The 6,160-nt window shown below is 36.8% G+C and overlaps 1 non-coding gene across 1 annotated transcript; it reads left to right on the top strand.

Moving 5' to 3' along the window:
* Positions 1–3,477: 3,477 nt before the first annotated feature.
* LOC123645343 lies at positions 3,478–3,540 on the top strand. The gene has a single exon (XR_006737526.1). It is a non-coding gene; the product is annotated as a U7 small nuclear RNA (small nuclear RNA).
* Positions 3,541–6,160: the final 2,620 nt, after the last annotated feature.

Here is a 6,160-nt window from a genome sequence, read left to right as displayed (position 1 = left end):
AAGCTAGTGCAGTCATCACAAGAATGCCCATGATATTTCTTCATGGAAAAAAACCAATATACTGTATTCTGTCTGCCTATGACGGAGTATTTGGAAGACAGAATTGAAATTATACTCGAGTAGATCTCACCTACCAATATAATGCTGTCAGTCCAATTGGTTCCATGCGTACCTGCATTGTAATCTGGCTTTGCTCACTCAGGCAATTCCTCTGAATTATGTTTACTCTAATTTATACCAAATTCCACTTACTTGCTCCCCATTATAATCCTTTAGGATTTCCAGATCATGCCAGATGGGTCATCTGGATCCTTCTGTAGAGTATACAGTCTTTGAGACATTGACACACTATTGACTATCCGCCTGTGAGGAGTCTTTTGGTCTACATAATTGGGCTCACACCCTAGGAGACACTTTGTCCCAAGGTCATCCTTATGTGATACCAAATGTCTCCTCCACTGGACGCTAATCAACATGTGTTCTGGGACTATAGCCTCAGATTCTTTGCCTGACGCTTATAGCCACTCAATAAGTGTTTGTCGAATGAAAATCTAAGAGAGTAGATTTGTTAGCATTCTTACCACAAAAAATGTTAAGTATGTGAGATTATGCAGATGCTATGTAGCTTGATTTAGCCATTCCACCATGTATATATATTTCAAAACATCATGTTGTACATGATACATGTATAACCCTTTTTGTCTATAAAAATAAATTAATTTTAAAATGTTTGTTGAATAAAAAATTATATCCACAAGAAAGAATAATTAGCAAATTTGTTAATGTCCATTTATTCTTTTCCTCTCAAGCTTTAGTTAATATGTTCTGCTGCTAATAAGGGCATCGGTACTTGAGATGAAGGTTATTTTTTTCCTAAGGATAAATTAACAAATATAATCCTTCCTTAGGGCTGTGGTTTAGTCAGAGCACAGTACCTGACTCATCTTGGGTTCAGTAAATTTTTATTGATGTCAATTGACTTAGCCACTTTATATGTTTCAAAGATCCATTGAGATGATAGTAAATTTATTCTGCTGAGCACTTTCAAACTAAAATTATGTAGGAAAATAATTATTAAGTAATATAATATCTAAAGTGCCTAGAAAAATACCTGGCATCTAGTACTTATTAATTTTTTCCCTCACATACATTTTTTAAAAAGTGATGAAAAGCCTAACTCTAAACCTTGAGGGAGAAGAATGAACTTTAGTAGAGGGCAAATGGCAAACAGAAAAGGTCGGTGTTGTCTTTGGACCTAGCAAAGAGGTTTTACTCTCTCATCAGAATTTTAAAATATTACCCTGCCCTTCTCATATTTCCTGGCATCAGAATGAAATACATCTAAATTAAGATTGCCAGATAAAATACATAACACCTAGTTAAATTTGAATTTCAGATAAACAATGAATAATTTTTTATTATAAGTATGACCCCATACAATATTTGGGACATGCAAGATTTGGGACATAGTTATGCTAAAAAATTATTCATTGTTTATTAGAAATTCAAATCTAACTGGGCATCCTGTATTTTTAGTTGCCAAATCTGACAACCCTAATCAAACAGCAATGTGTACAAACAATTTGAAAAAGACTAATAATTTGGTGAGCTTTCTTTTTTTTTAAAGAATGTTTTATTGTCAGTTGACCAATTGCTTTAAAGTTTTTAAGCTAATTTTTTTCCTCTTCCTAAACCTATGGTTAGCTTGCAAAATGGCACTGTGATTTCACCTTCCTTTAGAAAATGCTCTAGAATCAAAATATCTATTTTGGCTCTCCATGGTCACCAGAATGTGGCTTGCAAAAAAAGGAACAGTTGTTAGTCCTGGCTAAAAGCCAGACATTTGGTGTAGAATTATCAGTTGCTTATTCTACTAGAAGTTTCAGGGGAAGCTGTAAAGCAGGTTTTCTGTATTGGTTTGGATCGAGTAGCCAGGAGACCATTTCCATCGCTGTTTATTTTCATTGCATAGTGAAGAGCCCCAAGCATTCACACTGAAGGAGAAAGGGGCCAAGCTTGATAAGCAGTGTGGGAGGGGATAATAACCGGCTGTGACCTCGCCCGGAGCTCTGGTTCACAGCGCAGAGGAGCAGCCAGCCAAGTTTGGATGGAGGTCTTGGCAGGGCCCCGCCAGAAAGAAAAACCAGAAGTTGTACTAAATTGGTCCTTTTATGGGCACTCTCCCCCTTCATTATTCACCTCTCTCAAGCAACCATATAAATCATCCTGTGCCTGAAATGTAGAATTCCAGAGAGCTGGTAGGTGAGTAGCAGCGGGCGGCCCAGGCCTCTTGCCAATATGAAACCCTGAGGACATTCCGGGGCTTCAGCCAGCTCCCAAAAGCCCTCTTTCCTTTCTTCTCAGAGCCCTAGGGATTGGCCAGCCTGTTTCCTCTCCACTGTGGCCACCTGTTATTTCCAACTGCGTTTATCTCCTCTCCTGCTACAGCGTGGGACAGAAGACAGCTTCACGACTTCTGGCCTACCTTGGTCACAGCAACAGCCATTTGTTGACTGTTCAGTGTGTGTCAGGGGCTTACTATGCACTTTGCATCATAATATTGTTCCATCTTTACTACAGTCGTTACCAATAAGGAACAGAAGTTTCTAGACATCAAATAACCTTACAAGATCATTAAGTAATGAAGATGCATCTCAAACACTTGTAGTTATAGTATCTCAGTCCAGTTCCCCAGACAATCAACACCCCTTGTCTAAGTGACACTGCCAGTAAAAAAAGAAAAAAAAAAAAAAAAAAAGAGTAAGAAAGGGGCTTTCCCTAATCCTGCCCCCGGTTTCTTTACAGGAAAATATTATACAAAGATCACAGATGTGTTAATAGTGTATCTTTGAGGGTTAATGAGACTTTCTGGTGTGGGATGGGGGGAGAGAGATATCTGGTGAAGTGGTTTTCAAATTTTGACTTATATAAGAATCATCCAGGGGATTTGTAGAAACACAAAAGCAAATATTTAAATGTCTTTTTAAAAAAGGAACCATAAAACTACTAAATATGGGTAAATTTCTATTCCTGATAGTTATATATTGACTTAGCCACACTATATACATCTAAAACACTTGATGAAATGGCAATAATTTTATCCTATTGAGTTCTTCCTAGCTGAAATTATACAACCCTCCCCCCACCCCCTGTTAAATAATATAACATGTGAAGGTGTCTAGGAATATCCCTGTCATCTTGCTAAATATAACTCAATCTCCAGAAGCCATAAGAGAAAAAAAAAGGATCATTTGACTTCATAACAGAATTTTTAAAAGCCTGCCTGGCATAAAAATAACATAAATAAAGTCAAAAGATAAATGACAAAGTGGGAAAAATATTTGCAACTTGTATCACATACAAAGAGTTAATCTTTGTAGTATATAAAGATCTTGTCAGAAATCACTAAGAACAAAAACCTATCAATAAAATTTTGTAAAAATTTGTCTTCTCTCCTTATATAAATATTTACACAATAAGTGTTACAGCTCTTTTAGAATTTGTCTAGCAGGTTTTTCTGTTCCTCACCAGAAGACCCTTTCCCCCCAAAAATTAAAAAAATAAATAATAAATAAATATTTACACAATAGCTTTGATTTTGCCTTTTGGCCTGCAAAGCCTAAAATATTTACTATCTAGCCCTTTGCAGAAAAAGTTTGCTGACCCCTACTATACAGTAAGAAGTTCCTCTAATGGCAGAGAAGCTTGTATTAAACTAGACCTCCCTCAAATAACATGTATAAACTCTTGACAAAATAAGAAAACCAACTATTTGAAGGCACTGACAACAACTAAAAGTGGGCAGGCACTGAAAAGGATGAAACCATTGAAAGACAGAACCGTACTGTGTGAAACCCATGTTTACATGCCTTTTCCACTGAATACACTTCCTCATCTGCGTGACTACAATGCAAGCAAAAGTCCAGTCTAATTGTCCTGAGGTGTCCGAGCACAGAGTTCAGAGATGGACTATGAATAAATACGTATGTATAAATACTACTCATATTCAGACTTGTATTACAAGGAATGCTAAAGGAAGTTCTTCAAGCTGTAGGAAAATGTTATCAAAAGGAAATTTCAATTTCAGAAAGAAGGCCGGGCATGGTGGCTCAGGCCTGTAATCCTGGCACTCTGGGAGGCCGAGGTGGGCGGATTGTTTGAGCTCAGGAGTTCGAGACCAGCCTGAGCAAGAGCGAGACCCCCATCTCTACTAAAAAATAGAAAGAAATTAGCTGGACAACTAAAATTAGCCAGGCATGGTGGCGCATGCCTGTAGTCCCAGCTACTTGGGAGGCTAAGGCAGGAGGATTGCTTGAGCCCAGGAGTTTGAAGTTCCTGTGAGCTAGGCTGATGCCACGGCACTCTAGCCAGGGTGACAGAGCGGGACTCTGCCTCAAAATAAATAAATAAATAAATTTCAGAAACAAATTAAAAGCAATAAAAATAGTAATTTTGTGGGTAAATAAAAATATCATTTTTTCTTCTCTGAATTTCTTCAAGATATGATTGTTTAAAACAAAATTTATAATGCTGTTCTGTGTCTATAACATATAGATTAATAACATCTATAGATGCAAATTAGTACAAACCTGAGCTTAAAAGGTACTATACTGTTTCAGGAAGCTTACTTTTTTTTTATTGGGCAAAAAGTATGATCTAAAGGGATCTTACATTTTACAAGTGGTACAGTATTAACTCTAAGTAGACTCTAGTAAAGCAAAATGCATCTTGTAATCCAACAACTAAAAACTAAATGAACAGATATAGCTAAGCCATTAGAGAAATGAAAATGAAATACTAAAAATTAGCTGACTAACACAAAAGAAGGCAGAAAAGGAGGAAGAGGGAAACAAAAAACAGATGGGATAAATAGAAAACAAATAGCAAAATTGTAGACTTATACTCAACTTTATGAATAATTGTATTTTTGTAAATGGATTAAACACTCTAATTAACAGAAAGGTATTTATAGACTGGATTAAGAAGCAAGACTCAACCATATGCAGTTTATAAAAGATGCACTTTAAAGACAGGTTGAAAGTAAAGGAATGGAAATAAATATTCCATCAAACTGTAAGCATAAGAAAATTGATGTGGTTATTTTAACAACCAAGAAGTTATCAATATATGAGGTCATTAAGTATGAAATGTCCGATTTCCTTAAGTATTAAGTTTGACAGTTGGTATCTCTGACATTTCACTTTGATACTTCTTGGGTTTTTTTTTTTATTGTGAAGATACATCTCATTCTTTCAAATGCACATTTTGGCTTGTGATTATCTTTCAAAAAAAATTTCAGAGCAATTTTTGTGAAACCATGGATAAGTCAAAAATTTGTGTTATTTTTGAATATGAGTTCCCTCATGGAACCAATGCAGTGCAAACAGAAAATCAATGAAGTGCTTGGGAAGTATGTGGCTAACGAATGCCACATACTTGGCATAATGATTGCCACCGATGGTTTGAGAAGTTCCATTCTGATGATTTTAATCTTGAAAATGAGCCACGTGGCTGACCTGAGACCAAGGTGGATAATGATGAGGTGAAAGCTGTAGTGGAAGCCAATCCATCTCAACCTATACATGAATTAGCAGCAAGGTTTGACATTAGTATTTCAACAATATTGGACCATTTTAAACAAATTGGCAAGGTAAAGAAGCTGGATAGATGGGTACCACACGAATTAATTGAGCGTCAGAAGAGAAATCATTTCAAAGCTTGCCTTTCTTTGCTGTCACAACATAAAGACAAACCATTTCTATGCTGTATTGTTATGTGTGATGAGAAATGGATTCAGTTCTCAACAAGCTGTGGAAAATGCCTTTTGTCATTTCATTGCCACTTGCTCTCTAGGCTGGGACTACAGGCATGCGCCACCATGCCTGACTAATTTTTTCTATTTTTAGTAGAGACAGGGTCTCGCTCTTGCTCAGGCTGGTCTCGAACTCCTGACCTCAAACAATCCTCCTGCCTCAGCCTCCCAGAGTGCTAGGATTATAGGCGTGAGCCACCGCACCTGGCCAAAAAAAATTTGGAAACAAAACAAACTCAAGGCCTCAATGATTTCTGGCTACTTTTGTCAAGCATTTGGGGGAAAATAATCTCAATCCACACAAACTCAGAAAAATAGAAGATGAGGGAACACTTCCCAACTCAATTT

This window comes from Lemur catta, chromosome 9 (genome assembly GCF_020740605.2).
Source record: "Lemur catta isolate mLemCat1 chromosome 9, mLemCat1.pri, whole genome shotgun sequence".
Classification (NCBI taxonomy): Eukaryota; Metazoa; Chordata; class Mammalia; order Primates; family Lemuridae; genus Lemur; species Lemur catta.
The sequence above is the reverse complement of the archived record's forward strand: the minus strand, read 5'-3'. Positions and strand labels throughout refer to the sequence as shown.